Source organism: Apium graveolens, chromosome 8 (genome assembly GCF_009905375.1).
Source record: "Apium graveolens cultivar Ventura chromosome 8, ASM990537v1, whole genome shotgun sequence".
Lineage (NCBI taxonomy): Eukaryota > Viridiplantae > Streptophyta > Magnoliopsida > Apiales > Apiaceae > Apium > Apium graveolens.
Genome location: NC_133654.1, coordinates 58,592,451 through 58,607,474, shown reverse-complemented (window position 1 = coordinate 58,607,474; position 15,024 = coordinate 58,592,451). Strand labels below are relative to the sequence as shown.

Genomic DNA, 15,024 nt, shown 5'->3' with positions numbered 1-15,024 from the left:
ATGATCCTCCTACTACAAATCAATCAAGTGATGATTTTTATTCCTTGGAAGAGCTGGAGCAATTGGAAGACGAGTCAATGGCCCAAATTGTCAAGAGATTCTCCCATGTCAGATTCAAGAGGAATCCCAAGCTTAAGTACAAGTCCAACTACAACAAATTCCAGAAAGGTGGATCTTCATCCTCTAAAACCAGCAGTGGTGGATACAAAACAGGGATGGTTGATCGGAGCACCATTAGATGCTATAACTGCAATGAGTTGGGACACTTTACCACAGAATGTAGGAAGCCAAAGTAAGTAAGAAAGAACTCTGAAAGGGCTTATCTGGCAAAGGGAAAAAACTGGGATGATACTGATAGTGAAGATGAAGATGAAGGAAATCTTGCTCTTATGGCTATTGATGGAAAAGCTTCATCGTCAAGAATAGAGGTAAAACTTTCTGATGCTGAAATGGTTTATCATCTAAGAGGTAACTTAGATTGTGCACATCGTGATAATGAACTGTTAAGTTTACAGATCACAGACCTTGAGAAAGAGGTCAATGAATTAAGACTTGTGCGCATTAATCAAGACAAATTAAAAGAACAAGTATCTTTTCTAGAGAATAGAGTTGACTGTTATAGAAAACTCGAAACTATTCTCAAAGACAAGATCACCAGTCTTGAGACTAAGGTTAGAGCCTACTTCAATTCTTGTTCGAAGGCTAAAGAGTTCTACAGTAAGCAATCTGTTAATCAAACATCTGGAATAGGTTATGATTACAATGTTGCTATTGGAGAATTAGGCATAAACTCCCCTCCTCGTGTCTGTGCTAAAGGGAGGGAAGTACCACATGTGCTTAAGGGTGTTGATGAACCCCTCTATAAACCATCAATTGCTGAACCATTTGATGCGACCTCTTCTGTTATTCAAGAAGAAATACGTGCTGAAGATCTTGCTAATGAGAAGGTTGTTTCCAAGTCAAGTGTGTCGAAAGTTCCAGTCAAAGTTGTGAAAGCAACTGAGACTAACTCAGACACACATGAGTTGGATAACAAAAATGCCATGTCTACCATGCATAAATTGCCTGCTGTTAATATCTCTCATAAAGCATGTGGTGTTTCTAATTGTATGTCTTGTGTGTTTAATCTGATGTATGCTTATTTTAATGGTAATCATGTTTCTAATGATAAGACTATTCCTCGTCAGCATGTGAATAACAAGAAGCATGATAGGTCTAAGACTGCTAGTCCTTCTAAGGCTAGAAAGGAGACATTTGTACCTAAGCTTAAACAGAAATTTGTTAAGGCTGTTTACAAGGTCAAATGTTCAATCATTGAGAAAGTTGAGACAATTAAAATTAAAAATGTTGTTTTGCCTGACAAAGGACAGTTCTACAAGAATGTCGGGCCCAACCAAGTTTGGGTTCCGAAGAAGGGTTAATCCATTTGTGTTGCGGGGCATTAAAACAGGTGAAAACGGGAGTGTGGATTCTTGACAGTGGATCATCAAGACATATGACCGGAGATAGAGCCCTGCTATCAAATGTGGATTGAGAAAGCTGGCCCCCTGGTTACCTTTGGAGATAACAGCAAAGGTTTATCTGAGGGATATGGCTGTTTGCAAGCTGGTAATGTTATCTTGAACTTGTAAATAGTTTCTATATTTTTGCTTTATTTATATAAGTTTTTATTTGTATTTTCTGTAATTGTAAATATCATTTGATATATGAAATTGAATGCTGATATCTTGTTGATAGATATTTAGTATTTAATTCATTGATATTTATTATTATTATTATTATTTGTATTGTATTATATTATTTTTATTTTATTTTATTTTAAATGTTATGCAACATAACAATTAGTATCTAAAGTACTTGACAAGTATCGGTCAATGATATGTTGTTAACATTATGTTGCAGATATTTGTAAGCTTTTGATATGAATGAGAATTACTTAGACTTTACCCTAAGTGATCAATGTTTTATCAAAAACTCATTCATATTGAAAAACAAAATCAAACTTCTTTCTACATTAGTGATTTCTTATTTCATGTAAAATCTTTTGAAATCACTATTGTAAATCATTTTCTCTCTATTACCATATGTTCTGTGTTACAGGTTCAGTCTCCAATGACTTTCTTTCATTAACAGTCATGAGGTTGAAAACCCACAACGTCTATCCCAGACTGTAAAGACAAACACAAAAACAGAACCAACCAACACTCTCTTACCACTAAATGTAGTATGAATGAGCGTGAGGGAGATAGTGCCTTAGTGCACCACATAAGGAAGGTTCTGTAGTCAACCCAGTAGCTCTGTCTCCTACAAAGATGAGTAGTATTTAAACCGAGACAACTGCTAGCCCCCATACATCTTCTCAAAAAGATGTAATGGCTGAAAAGGCACAAAAACAGTTACTAGATTCATTCTCTCAACAGGGTGAGTCTATTGAAATTTTCCTGTCTGAGGGTATCCGATGTAGTGTCACCACTTCAAACATAAACAATTCTTGATGCACAAGGAAAGGTTACACACACAAAGTATGAGTTGACGGAAACAAGAGTTTCGACCATTTTAAGGTCAGATTCGATTGTTCAAGGTTCGTTAATGGACCAATTGCCTTTATAGGTGTTAGGAGAGGATACTGATCCAAAAGCCATATATCAGTGGTCAGTGTCTACCTCCCCAGGCTTAAATCCCCTGGATGCATCTGCGGATAGTGGATCTGACATAGGCGCAGATTGGCAACTTGTTGACAATGATTCAGATATTACCTGATGAGTCACAAGGAAATGTCTTCACAGACATTAGAAGGGAACCTTGATCTTTATGCTAAATTCTTTGGATCATTGTTTACCTTCCCAGAATTCAAATCTGGAACCCTAAAAGGGAAACTAGCAACTTGTAAATTATGACTAAGATTTATCTGACGAGTTTAACAAGGATGGGGATTCGTGAACTCCCTTTGCACCACCTGTGACCTCCTTAAGGATGGCTAAGGTGATTTTCCTTGCAGGTACAGCTGATTTTTCGAGCTATGAGAGGAGTGATACACTTGTAAGAATGAGTGTAAACACGAGTGGAGAGAGGAGTGAAACACATGTGAGGTACACTAAACAGAATCACACACTCACAGTGAGGAAGAAAGAGAAACTTCTTGTTATTTCTTTTTCAACCAAGTGAAATATGAGAACTCCTTCAGACGACGGCATACATTCCTTCTTTAAGGGGGAGATAAAAGCTTAAGTAATAGTTTGGAGGATTCCTCAACTAAGGGGGAGAAATAGCAGGGAGGAAGAAAAAGATCAGATGTACACTACACCACACCATTGTTGTTTGTAACTACAGATCCTATTGTACGGGAGAGGTGGTAAACACAAGGTAATTTTCTAGTAAGGGAAGAAGTTGTTTTCAAAAGAGGAGTACCATTGGTTTTTATCTGCGGATCCTATTGTACGGGAGAGATGGTAAACGAAGGTGATCTTCTTTAATCAGTTGATTCTCATAGGGGGAGAAGCAAGAGAGATATGGGCTTCTCAACAGGAAATGTGGTTGTACAAATGAAGATGGAACTACTTGAAGATATGTTCAGTCTAGAGGAACATCTACTTGGAATCTGGAAAATGTTAAATCTAGTCCAGAACTTTTCTACTATTTACTTTGCATTTCTTTTTATATCTTTTTCTTATTTGTTAGTTGAGTTATCCTCCAGGTATTTGTGTGTTATTGTCTAACAAACAAATAGGGGGAGATTGTAAGTCATATGTCATAGCCTATTTGTATATTCGAGGATTCAACTCAACTCAAATAAGAATATAATAAGTAAATAGTGGATCTACCGTCAAAAGAGATCTCACAGAGTAATATATGTCAAAGGATTCAGAAACAAGGTTCATCTACAGACTTGAGGAATTAACTCACTGGAAGAAGTTCAAGAAATTGATCATGCCTCAGTGATATAAATCAAGAGTGTGGATTTAATCAAGTGACAGAGATCTCGTCAGAGTATCATTAATTACAAGGATTTCATCTGAAGAAAATCAAAGTGTCAAAGTCAAGATATGAAGAAACATCACGGAAGTTAGTCACTCATGAACCAGACAGTACATCGAGTGTCAACATTGAAGTGGTGGAATTGATTCATAATTTCAGTGATTTTCAGAAGATATTTAGAAGATTGGTTGCTGCTCAAGATTAGTATTAATTCTCTATTAATTAATTAAGTCATATAATTTAATTAAGAAAATAAATTATATCTGCAAAGATTAATTTATTGATTAATTGAATTAATTGATTAATTAATTCAGAATTAATATTAAGGACTTTCAGGATTTTAATTGGTTTAAAATCTATTTAAATTCAAACAAGACAAGCTGATTGTATTAGTATGACAATCGGTATGACAATAAATAGTCATACCGAAAGTCATGCTAATTCATTTAATTGTCTTGTTAGAATTATTATTAGATTAAAAATCTGTTATTAATTTCAGCAAGACAATCTGATTGTACTAATATGACAATCGGTATGACAATCAATAGTCATACCGAATGTCATGCCAGTACAGTTGATTGTCCTACCGAAAGTCTTGCTGAGCTAAAAGGAATTGTCATGCCAGTCCTTTTGTGTTCGGCTGTTTGTTTTAAAAAGAAGCAGAAGACCAATTCAACAAAAAAACAGAAAAGAAGTCAAGAACATACAGAGAGAAAAAGCAGCCAAATATTTTATCTTATCTGCTAATTCAAGATCACAATTTCTAGTTTGTAATGTTAAATCCAATCAACTAGAAATCATTCTCTTGTTCTTGTGTAACAATCTAGCGGATCAAAATCCCTAGAACTTAATCTCAAATTGCGTTTAGCATTTGAATCTTTTTATTACAAAAATAGAAAAAGTTCATGTCGAATGTATTCTAGATTTGTGATAATTAATTTGAGATTAATTCCTTGTAATCGATACAGTTGTTGTAACACCTTTCAAGTTTAATAATATTTTTATTTAACTTGAATTTTGTTTCACATTTTTTATTCCGCATTTAATTCGATTATTCGGTACTGTTTGTATTCAACCCCCCTTCTACAAACACATTGGGACCTAACAATTACTGCATCAACACTCATCTGATATACTATGAGACTTGGCTGGCTATATCCGCCATCAATTACCTAGAACAACTGGTAAATCAGATCAACTTAAGGAGCGCTGGACTCTCCTAGGAACTATAGTCCAAATTTCAACCAACCATTCCTCTAAGGATGATTTCTTATCACCCACAAGTGATTAATCAACCACTGAATTACTTTTCTCGAGGCTATAACTCCACCATTAGGTCCTGAACTCTCGCTGTTACCATTATTTTTAAATAATATCTTGACACAGGACTTTCATTCTTCCTGATAGTCAACTTTCATTTACTCCCAATAATCAAGACTGTCTACTACAGAGATTGCTGACAAATTCATTGCCATGAAATTTCGAAATCAAGGGATCAATTATAAAGGGAGGAAAAGCGAAGAAGATATAGATATGACTGAGAGCAACCATACAAGTACATAAGATGGCTAGTCTTAGTACCACATAGTTCACAACACATAATTCGGTGGCATCCTACCAGACCCTTTTGTCACACAGACAAATGGTCAGCTTATATGCATTATTTGCCCCAATCAACCGAAAGAGTCACCGAAGAAGGAAACAATGTTTAGATAGAAAATTCATAAATAGGGAGGGAGAAAATCTGATTTATAATGGAATCAACAGAATCCTAAGTTGCTTACTTCGCGTTCTTAACTTTTTCACAGGAAAAGTAAGCAACTTATGGGATAGGAAACAATTAATCTGGAAACAAAATACGTCTCAAGAAATAAGTATAAGGGTTCAAAATATAAACCACAGTACTGGTTCGTGTTCACTATGAGACTTGGCTGCCATAGCAGCCACAGACTACTATCATATTATCTGAACTCACCGAGGTCACACACTCGGTCCATCAACATCCCTTGACGTCGAAAATCCTGTATTTAGGGATAATATGGGTGTCTCTATAGCTGACACACCAAGGATCCGCGCAAAAGCTGAATTCTCGCGATCAGACTCATTTTTCTTGAGAGGAAAACTAAAAATCTCTATCGAAGCTTACGAATAATATATATACGAAGGAGACGTACTCTAGGCTAGGGCAGTTCCAGCCAATCCTCAATAGATGTCAGGGTTACGTCTCTGAAACCCTTGACTGAACTCATAGACTCGCTCCTCTGATTGAGTTGCTGACTCACCACTTCATATAAACCTTCCTACACTCTTCTGACTCTACTCCTAACCTAAATCAGGGACTCAAACCAGTAGCTCTGATACCAACTGTGACAGCCTCAACCCCGGGGTCAGGAGTTGACGTCACCAATAACAATAATAACAAACATAATATAATCAATTCAATGATAGAATATAATATGACCCCTTTACCAAGATCTTTTCCTATGATTATGGCTTTGTCCTATTGGTATATATATATATATAAGTGTGTGTATAGTGTGTGTTTAATTTGTATGTGTGTGTGCAAGTGTTTGTGTATGTGTGTTGTGTTGCGCGGTATGTGGCCGCGTATGTGCGGTGGTGTGTGTTTTTCTGTTGGGCTGTGCTGGACTCCTTGTTGGGCTTGTCCTGTTTGTAGTTGGGACTGTTAATTTGGGCCTTGCTGTTGATGTTGGGCCTCTAATAGTGAGGCCGGTTGTGTGCAGTTGGGCTGATTATGAATTCTGATTTGATTCTTTTATTTGCAGGAATTATTTGAATAAACATTCTTGATATTATAATTCGTGCGGGAATTTATTTCGTAATCGATGAAGTTACGTTGGAAACCCGAAATTTATCGGGTACCCGTAAATTTTACCGCCGTTGACGATGAACTTCAGTGAGTCAACGGTGGACTGTGATGATTATTATCTAAGTCCTAAATTTTATAAATAATAAAACGATTTGTATAAAATGTTTTCGAGAATAAATCGTATATTGGAGTTGTACGTAAATAATTACGAGATTGTGGAATTGATGTTGTGATCGAATTAATTTGTGAAATTTGGATTGTGTGATTGATTGATTGTTGTTGTTGGTTTGACGTCGATTTATGTTTCGACAGGTAGGCCGATAAATAGAGGAGACGCTGCCCGATTTGCAAAAAATTAAATTTGAAAATGCGGGAGCGTATCCTGTGATTATCGGGATTACTAGTCGAACATTTATATCTATATGATTATACACATTGTACGGAACGTACTTGTATGTTGTGATAAAATATTTGGTAAAACACCTGACAACCCTATTTTCTGAAATGGCAGGTATATGCATTTTCCGAAAATGATTATTAAACCTAGTTGAATACGTGGACCTTATCTGTTATGTGTATTATGGTAATGCGAGTAATTACGAATCGGGATTGTTACCGTTTGGGTAGAAGTGATAGGGAGGATATGTCAGGCATAATCAGATGTCTAAAGTAGGGTATTTTGACTAGTCGGAAGACCCGAGAGTGGCGTTGGATTAAAGATAGCTTAGTGGACAGTCGACGAGCTCAATAGGATTCCAATCGAAGAACCTGAGTGTTAAAGCCGAATCCAAGTTGATCTAGTGGTTAGACGATAAAGCCTGAGCGTTCGAGTCAGCTTAAAGTCAATCAGTAATAGTTGTAAAGCTCTGCAAGGCAAGTACCCATGACCATTCTTTTATGGTTCAGTATATATGAATAGCTAATGTTTTAATCTCATCATGGAACAACAACGTTTTAAGTTACATATCCCATGTAGTTCTAAATCATTATTTTAAATCTGTTTTGGGGAAAAGTAACTTCGAAAGGTACCTATCTCGAATGAAAATGATTGTGAATCAGTTTTTATGTGTGTTGTTAAAATGAATGATTATAAAATGAGATAGGTACAAGTGATTTTTGAAAACTGGATAAAACGGTTAGATATGGGATAAATTGGGGCCAGGGGGCCTATTAAGGTGGCGTAAGAGGCTAATTCGTTTGCGCACACTATATAATACCCCATGTTTGTGGAAGCTAAGAAGGAAGAAAAAGAGAGAATCAAGTAAGAAAAGAAACAAGCTTCTTTGGATGCTAAAAAGCTTAAATAAAAGAAGAAGCAAGCTGCTATCTTGGCCAAGCTTCAAGCTGTAAAAACCACAACAGAAATTCCTGTACAACCAACTGTAATTGTTGAACATAAGGATCTGAAAGTGCAAGAAGAACCACAGCAGAAAAGAAGATTCAGATACAAACTCCATTCCAAGAGGAAATTGAACATTAATGATGAGGAAAAGGAAGACGAAATTCCCAAAAAGCCTACAACTACAACTCAGACATCAAAACCCTCAGTGGTATTTGAAGAATTCAAAGTGGTTGATCCAACAAGGAATATTCATGGTGAACCAATTATTCCTAAGGATGAGCTAGTAGACTGGGATAGTTTGCCAATTCCTGAGCTAAATTTACCCATCTTTAAGACAAAGAAGACAAAGACAAGAGCTAGCAAGAAAGTGAATCCAGTATTTCTCAAATCCAAGACACCAATCAAAGCCAAATCTACAGTCAATAAGGGAGACATGTTGTACATCTATGACATCAAGGATTTTTCTAACATAAACCTTTACTTAGATGAATTGGAAGAAGTTAGAGGAATTGATGCCACAGACATCTCCCTGAAAGGCTGGTATTCAAATACAAGGGAAGAAGAGAGATCATATGACCACTTCACAAGATTCTTCTGGTGCCTCGATTGAGTTAATGGTTTGAGAAAAATCAATGTTTTATTGAAAGTGATATGAATAGTAAAATTCCGTAGTGGACCGAAATTTTAAAATGTTTTTCACCTATTAATATTCATGCTTTCAAAATTAAAATTTTCTGATAAATATTAAAAGAGACCTAGCTAGTCTCTGAGTTCCGGAACAGGTATATGGGATGGCAGTTGGAGTCGTCTGGTGTTGATAGCCTGATCAGTTGTCTTCACATATCCACAACGTATCTGATTTGGCTTTGTAATTCCCGTAACGGAATAAATGGTTTATACAGTGGATTTGGAAATGAAAATGGCATGCTAGAATTAAACCCTGGTATTTGAACACAACACACTACTGATGTTATTGTTTTACAGAGCATGCTAGTTTTGATATTCAGTTTATACATATTTTACTTGTTTTCTAGGAAGTTATGAATTCTGTTCCTATAACTGCTTTACTTTAAATTGTTTTTACTTGTTATTCATATAGTGGTACTGCTGAGCAATTGATTGCTCACCCTTGCAGAATATTTTATATATGTATTGCAGATGCCTAGGAGATTCTTCTGTGGTAGTCAGTGCAGAGTTCCAGTTCGGTCCGTGTCAGGCTCCTCTGAGGTAGTTATGTTGGACCAAGGATGGTCTATTGAGTTGCTGAATTAAGTTAGATGCAGTAAGATTGATTGTAATAAGTTGGTTTTGTAGTAGTTGACCTAAGTCATACTTTAATTATATAAAGCTTAAAAGACACGTGGATTCACATTTCATATAACACGTAAACACATAAGGCACGAATCACATAATTCATGTAATATATGACTCAGTTCGTCAAAACATCCGACTCAGTATGTTTAAACCTGAAATCTAGCCGCGCTCGTTTCGTATTAAACAGACGAACGATTTATTTATTATGAATAAAATAAGAATAATTCAATTAATAATAATACTAATTGAATTTTAAATAACTTTACAATTTTTATTAAAAGCTCAAAATGATTTTTAAATCATTATTTGGCTTAATTATAAATAATTACATTTTATTTAAATATTTATAGATAAAATTAATTAATTAAATGAATTAATCAATTAATCAATTAATTAAATCCATAAATTATTAATTAAAGTATATTATAAATAATTAATCAAATTTAGATTTTTGAAAATAATAAAGAAAATAATTTTCTGGAATTAAAATAATTTAGTTAATTATTTAAAATAATTAACTAAATTAATTTTTAATTTAAAATCAATTTTTAGAATTTAAAAATGATTTTTGAATTAGTTTTTAAAAGGAAAATCCAGAAACAGAATTTAAGAATTGGGTTGGGGATTCTGTGGATCGAAACTAGGTCAAAATCTCGGGTTGTGAAGAACACAACCGGGTTTTGAACACCCGGACACCAACCCAGAATCCGACAACTGATAAGTGGCATTTTATACCACTTAGAACGTCTTAAAATGGCTTAAATTGGTGTCTTGAAAATCAAGTATTTTGTGTATTTGATGCATTTTTCTAGTGTTTGTGCATTTCAGGGTATAAGTTGCATTTCGGAGGTGTAATCACCAAGAATAAGCCTTGGCATGTGTTAAGTATTACGAGAGGAAAGAAATGGGGCAGATTGTAGCGAAGAAACGGAGCAAACTCAGGAATATTCCAGTAGGGTCCTGAGCGCCCGCTCAGCTATGCTGAGTGGCCGCGCAGAAGGCTGAGTGCCCGCTCAGCTATGCTGAGCGGCCGTGCAGGGTCGGGAAAAATAATAATCTGTTTTAGACTTCTACTTCTGTTTGGCTTCCAACTTCTATGTAATCTGAGTTTTATGGGACTATTATATAAGTAGATTTGGAGACGTTTTCACAAGGTTGGATCGTTGTATTAAGCAAGGAGCGAAGGAGATAAGGAAGAAGACCGTTTTAGCACACCGCAATGAAGAGGAAGCATATTTTCTTGGGATTCTTATTTCGTTGTAACGTTGGATGCTAGTTTTCTTGCTTTTGAACCTAATTACTCTTGTGATGTACTCTGGTTTAATATAATTAGTTTAGTTATTATTTTCTTGTTTTTATTTATCATGTTTTCATATGAACCCATGATGACGATAAGTGCTATCATGGGTTAATCGTGATCATGGGGTCGTAACGGATTTGCTATGGAATTCTTTAGTTAATTGTTTAATACCTTAGTATGTGATGATTGTATGATATCTAGTATTGGTTGTGCGTATTCATCTTATGTGTGTCGCGAACATATAAGATAGGGTGTTAATCTCTTGTGAAGCGACGGTGGATCTTGAGATTTAGAACTTGCCATGCTAGCATAGGTTCATGTATGATGTGCATGATTAGTGGGTAACTCTAACCGTTTTATTCGCCCTGTGTAATCAAAAGGGAATAACTTGCGCTTAAGTCATTATGTTGTCAATTTCTGTAGACATATAGGGACTCAACATAATTGATGCCTATTCAACTTCTATCTTAATTATGGATGTTGGTAGAATGGTATTAGTACAATGAGAGTTGGCTTTTATCATTTTCGTGTTATTCGATTAATATCATCAATGTTGCATGATAAGGGTAATAACAATAACTATTGAAGGAAGTAGTAATGAAGTTGTGATCTCATGAGTGTTTTAATATTGTTAATTCGAAGTGTTCATTAATTGATTAATTAAGTAGTTAATTGTAGTTAATATTTAGTCAATAATTCTAAGTGTTAGTGTCTTAACATTGAGAAGTAATCATACATTGGTGAGTGAGTTTAATTGAACAATAATTAGTCTGAGTCTCTGTGGGAACGAACTAGAAAGTATTTTATATTACTTGCGAACGCGTATACTTGCGTGAATATTAGCACCTGTTTTCGCCCTAACAAGTTTTTGGCGCCGCTGCCGGGGACTCGGCGTATTTGTTTAGTTTATGTACTTACCATCATTGGTCATTAGGACTCAGTGATTAAGACGTATTAGTTACTTATTGTTTCTGGTTGTGTTTCAGGTACTTTAGTGAGCGTTTATGCAAACTCGTTCTCGTACTCGCAAGAGGACTTTAGATACAGCTAAGGAGACAGACGAAGTTCTTGATATTCCGGAGAAGATAGATTTTGAAGATTCGGATTTAGGAAGTGAGCAGAAAGAACCAGTAATCATGGGTGATCGTATTGTTCAGGCCGATCCAGCTCTTATGGACTTTTCTCGGCCTAAAATTGATGACATTCAGTCAAGCATTCTTCATCCGGCTATTCAAGCTAACACCTTTGAAATCAAGCCGGGCACTATTCAGATGGTGTAGAATTCTGTTTCTTTTGGAGGTGCTGCGACTGAAGACCCCAACATGCACATAAGGAATTTTGTCGAGATCTGCAGTACTTTCAAGTATAATGGCGTGACTGATGAGGTTATCAAACTGAGGCTTTTCCCATTCTCACCGAGGGACAAAGCTAAGGACTGTTTACATTCTGAACCAGCTGGGTCCATCACTACTTGGCAAGATCTTGCGCAAAAGTTTCTGGTGAAGTTTTATCCGATGGCAAAGACTGCTGCTATGAGGAGTGCTCTTACTCAGTTTGCGCAGCAACCTACAGAATCTATGTGCGAAGCTTGGGAACGCTACAAGGAAATGTTGAGAAAGTGTCCACATCATGGAATGCCCGATTGGATGGTGATCACTGGTTTCTATAATGGTTTGGGGGCCTAATCTCGGCCCATGCTCGATGCAGCAGCTGGAGGCGCCTTGTGGGCCAAAAGCTATATTGAGGCTTATAATCTTATCGAGACTATGGCTACAAATGAGCATCAAAACCCAACTCAGAGGATGATGCCTAGGAAGGTAGCAAGTATTCTGGAAGTCGATACAGCCACTGCTATTGTAGCGCAGCTCCAAGCGCTGTGTATGAAGGTTGATTCTCTAGCTATATATGGAGTTAATCAAATAGCTATGGTCTGTGAGCTTTGTGCAGGTTCTCATGCTACGGATCAGTGTTCTCTCGTCAACGAATCTGTTCAGTATGTAAATAATTATCAGCGACAATAGCAGCCTGTACCAGCTACTTATCATCCTAAAACCAGAAATCATCCAAATTTCAGTTGGGGTAATAATCAGAATGCTATTCAGCCACCATATCAGCAAGGTGTGAGTAAACAGTTCAATCCACCTGAATTCCAGCAACCGCAGCAATATGCTCAAAGGAAATCATATCCACAACAGGGAAGTGCAGCTGCACCTACTAGTGCTGATTTTGAGGAACTTAAGCTGTTATGCAAGAGTCAGGCGGTTTCTATCAAGACCTTGGAAAATCAAATCGGTCAAATAGCCAATACAGTGCTCAATCGTCAACCTGGAACACTTCCCAATAACACGGAAGTGCCAGGCAGGAAGGAAGCTAAAGAGCAAGTCAAGGCTATTACCTTAAGGTCTGGGAAAGTTGCTGATGCTGAAAAGGCAAAAGAAGGAGAAGCTGAAGTTAGAGATGAAGAAGCTAAGCAAAAGGAGAAAGCGGCGGAACCAAGGAAGACTACTGTTGAACACACTCTGCCTGAGGGTAATACAGGGGAGAAACAGCTCTATCCTCCACCACCTTTCCCTAAGAGATTGCAACAACAAAAGCTGGATAAGCAGTTCGGTAAGTTTCTGGAGGTGTTCAAGAAACTTCACATCAATATACCTTTCGCTGAGGCTCTGGAGCAAATGCCTAGTTATGCAAAGTTTATGAAGAGTATTCTTTCAAGGAAGGTGAAACTGGATGACCTTGAGACCGTTGCTCTAACGGAAGAATGCAGCGCTGTTCTGCAGCAAAAGTACCTCCAAAGCTTAAAGATCCAGGTAGCTTTGCCATTCCTTGCACCATTGGCAAGTTGTCGTTTGACAAGTGCCTTTGTGATTTGGGAGCAAGCATCAATCTGATGCCGTTGTCGATCTTTAAAAAGTTGGATTTGCCTGATCCAAAACCCACCTACATGTCTCTATAATTGGCTGATCGTTCTATTACTTACCCAAAGGGCATAGTGGAGGATGTGCTAATCAAGGTGGATAAGCTCTTCTTTCCTGCAGACTTTGTTATTCTGGATTTTGGAGGAAGATAAGAAGATTCCCATAATCTTGGGAAGACCTTTCTTGGCTACTGGCCGTACCTTGATAGATGTGTAGAAAGGTGAACTTACTATGCGGGTGCAGGATCAGGATGTGACCTTCAATGTATTCAAAGCAATGAAATTCCCTACAGAAGATGAGGAGTGCTTAAAAGTGGATGTGATTGATTCTGCAGTTACTTCAGAACTCGATCACATGCTAATGTCTGATGCATTAGAAAAGGCCTTAGTGGGGGATTTTGACAGTGATGATGAAGATGGCAACGAGCAATTACAATTTTTGAATAATTCTCCCTGGAGGCGAAAGCTGGACATGCCGTTTGAATCTCTTGGTACTTCTGACCTCAAGAATGCTGAAGGAAAGCTCACACCATCAATTGAGGAAGCACCTACCTTGGAGCTAAAGCCATTACCTGAACACTTGAGGTATGTTTTTTTAGGTGATGCATCTACTTTACCTGTTATTATTGCATCTGACCTTTCAGGTAGTGAGGAAGACAAGCTCTTAAGGATTTTGAGAGAATTCAAATTAGCTATTGGATGGACCATAGCAGACATCAAAGGGATCAACCCTTCATATTGTATGCATAAAATTCTGCTAGAGGAGGGTAGTAAGCCAACTGTTGAGCAACGGCGCAGACTGAATCCTATCATGAAGGAGGTGGTGAAGAAAGAAATTCTGAAATGGCTGGATGCAGGCATCATTTATCCTATTTCTGACAGTTCTTGGGTGAGCCCCGTATAATGTGCGCCTAAGAAAGGAAGTATCACTGTGGTAGAAAATGAGAGGAATGAGCTCATCCCCACTCGAACAGTTACAGGATGGAGAGTATGCATGGATTACCGAATGCTGAACAAGGCCACGAGGAAGGATCACTTCCCTCTTCCATTTATTGATCAGATGTTTGACAGGTTGGCTGGTCATGAGTATTATTATCTTCTGGATGGCTACTTAGGGTATAATCAGATTTCTATTGCACCAGAGGATTAGGAAAAGACTACCTTCACTTGTCCATTTGGCACGTTTGCTTTTCACAGAGTTTCGTTTGGGTTATGTGGCGCACCAGCCACTTTTTAGAGATGTATGATGGCTATATTCTCTGACATGATTGGGAATAATGTTGAGGTGTGCATGGATGACTTCTCCGTCTTTGGACATTCGTATGATGAATGTTTGAATAATCTTC

General features: G+C 37.1%; 1 non-coding gene across 1 annotated transcript; it reads right to left on the bottom strand.

The window, feature by feature from the left end:
- Positions 1–12,290: 12,290 nt before the first annotated feature.
- Positions 12,291–12,397, bottom strand: LOC141681472 (small nucleolar RNA R71). The gene has a single exon (XR_012558904.1). It is a non-coding gene; the product is annotated as a small nucleolar RNA R71 (small nucleolar RNA).
- Positions 12,398–15,024: the final 2,627 nt, after the last annotated feature.